The sequence below is a fragment of the Schistocerca serialis genome, unplaced genomic scaffold (genome assembly GCF_023864345.2).
Source record: "Schistocerca serialis cubense isolate TAMUIC-IGC-003099 unplaced genomic scaffold, iqSchSeri2.2 HiC_scaffold_1203, whole genome shotgun sequence".
NCBI classification, from domain to species: domain Eukaryota; kingdom Metazoa; phylum Arthropoda; class Insecta; order Orthoptera; family Acrididae; genus Schistocerca; species Schistocerca serialis.
This window is the reverse complement of record NW_026047407.1, coordinates 102,501-105,000: the sequence shown is the minus strand read 5'-3', so window position 1 is coordinate 105,000 and position 2,500 is coordinate 102,501. Positions and strand designations below refer to the sequence as shown.

Here is a 2,500-nt window from a genome sequence, read left to right as displayed (position 1 = left end):
CCAGGGAGCTGCGTCAACTAGAGCTGAGCAGCCGGCCGCCCGGGAGTGTGTCCCGGGGGCCCGCGCGAACACGCAAGCGTCCGCTCAATTATTCTGCAAACAGGAGGAGGCTGAGCTCCCCTGCACCATACACCTCGAAACCCTCTCAGGTCCCGGCGGCGCGCAGCGCCGTCCTAAGTACTTGGTCGGGTTCGAGAGAGGCGCAATCGCCCGGGGTTTGGCGAGTAGACGCTTTAGGTGCGACCACCCGTGCTCCCAACTGAGCTTGCCGCTGCCGACAGAGGCCCGGGAGCGTGCTGTCGTGGCATTGCCGGCGGGAGACAACACGCGCCACCTACGGTGACCGGCAGCTCCAACGCCAGCGCCACAGAAGGACAAAAGCCCCACTTGGGTGCCGAAGCGAACTCTCCCAGCACAGCGCACGCGCCAACACGTCCGCACAGCTGCGATACAAACCACCTGCGAGAACCGCAGAGGCGACCGAGCAGCAGACGGCGTCGCGGCGCCGAGCGCCGGGCGGCGGCGCATCCTCAGCGCACACAGTCCTCAATCGGACCAGCACACTGCAGATGTCCACCGCGCTTCGCACCGGGCCCGCGAGGACCTACTTTGGCCGCACGGCGCCGCGTGCAGGGTGCGCCGGCGCGCAGCTGCGCCGCCTGCCGCCTCCGTCGGCCGGCGCGCCTGCCACTGGCCGCCCCCACCAGCCGGCTGTAGCGCGTGCGCCCACGCACCGCGCGGCCAGCACGCCGGGAGGCCCCCCCTCACCGGCCGGGGACGGTCCCACCCAGCCACCGCCGCGTATCGCTTCACACCCAGATGCCATTCACGTTCGTGGGCATGGTGGGTATCGCTGGAACAACCGGTTGGTAGCTCAACCGATCGTCGCCATCACTGATTCACCTCTAGCGAGAACAACCGCACCACAACGGTTTACCAGTTGTTCATTTGCGTAACGTCACCAGCAAACGTAGGCGTCCATCGCCATTTGCAAATTCAACGATTGTTGCATGCCTGTGTCAGGTGTCACGACACACTATGTCTGCCCACATACACGCAACAACATGTGCACGCTTCGCGAACACGTGGAAGGTGGCCCCCGTACGTATGCGATGTCCATTGCGCGAACGACTGTCAACCGGCCTCTGTCGCATGTCGCAGATGTGGAACGCAGTGCACCATGCTATCACGGTGTGTGAGAAGAGACGACTACGTCTGACAACACGCGCCACTACATCAACAGACGGCTCATGCTGATCGCCATCCAGGGCATACCACACTGCAATCCAGCTCTTATAGGGAGACGACACGTAGCTGAGTGCACAACATTTGGACCGCATGGTTCGCCGTTGTTGGCGCAGTCGTTGTACGGTCACATGTACCACGATGTATCATTCAGTACATGAGGACCAATGTGCAGTACAGTGTGTGATTTGGACGTACAACATCAGCGGACAGTTGACACAGGCCGTACCACAGCGTAGGCTAAGTGCTTCGCCATGCGAATGCCAATGAACAACTGCAAATGCCAATGAACAACTGCAAAGGGCATTGAGCATGTACGTCCTGCTGCCATCCACATTACAGTGTATAGCTGCAAGGTGTTTAACATGAAGCGATACACTGGGGACCGGGCAGTGCGAGTAGCAAACTATATTGCGGGGGTTGCAGTTAGGCAACACTACACTAATTTAACGCGTCGTATGACAATTACAGAGCAGGTTAAGGCCCAACGTGTGTTGGGTTAAGGCCCAACGTGTGTTGGGTTAAGGCCCAACGTGTGTTGGGTTAAGGCCCAACGTGTGTTGGGTTAAGGCCCAACGTGTGTTGGGTTAAGGCCCAACGTGTGTTGGGTTAAGGCCCAACGTGTGTTGGGTTAAGGCCCAACGTGTGTTGGGTTAAGGCCCAACGTGTGTTGGGTTAAGGCCCAACGTGTGTTGGGTTAAGGCCCAACGTGTGTTGGGTTAAGGCCCAACGTGTGTTGGGTTAAGGCCCAACGTGTGTTGGGTTAAGGCCCAACGTGTGTTGGGTTAAGGCCCAACGTGTGTTGGGTTAAGGCCCAACGTGTGTTGGGTTAAGGCCCAACGTGTGTTGGGTTAAGGCCCAACGTGTGTTGGGTTAAGGCCCAACATAGGTTGGGTTAAGGCCCAACATAGGTTGGGTTAAGGCCCAACATAGGTTGGGTTAAGGCGCAACATAGGTTGGGTTAAGGCGCAACATAGGTTGGGTTAAGGCGCAACATAGGTTGGGTTAAGGCGCAACATAGGTTGGGTTAAGGCGCAACATAGGTTGGGTTAAGGCGCAACATAGGTTGGGTTAAGGCGCAACATAGGTTGGGTTAAGGCCCAACATAGGTTGGGTTAAGGCGCAACATAGGTTGGGTTAAGGCGCAACATAGGTTGGGTTAAGGCGCAACATAGGTTGGGTTAAGGCGCAACATAGGTTGGGTTAAGGCGCAACATAGGTTGGGTTAAGGCGCAACATAGGTTAGGTTAAGGCG

At 58.1% G+C, this 2,500-nt stretch overlaps 1 non-coding gene across 1 annotated transcript in view; it reads right to left on the bottom strand.

The window, feature by feature from the left end:
* The window catches only part of LOC126435324 (small subunit ribosomal RNA), a 1,910-nt gene extending 1,903 nt beyond the window's left edge, over positions 1-7 (bottom strand). The window contains exon 1 of the ribosomal RNA XR_007579851.1: positions 1-7. This exon is cut by the window's left edge and continues 1,903 nt beyond it. This is a non-coding gene — a ribosomal RNA (small subunit ribosomal RNA).
* Positions 8-2,500: the final 2,493 nt, after the last annotated feature.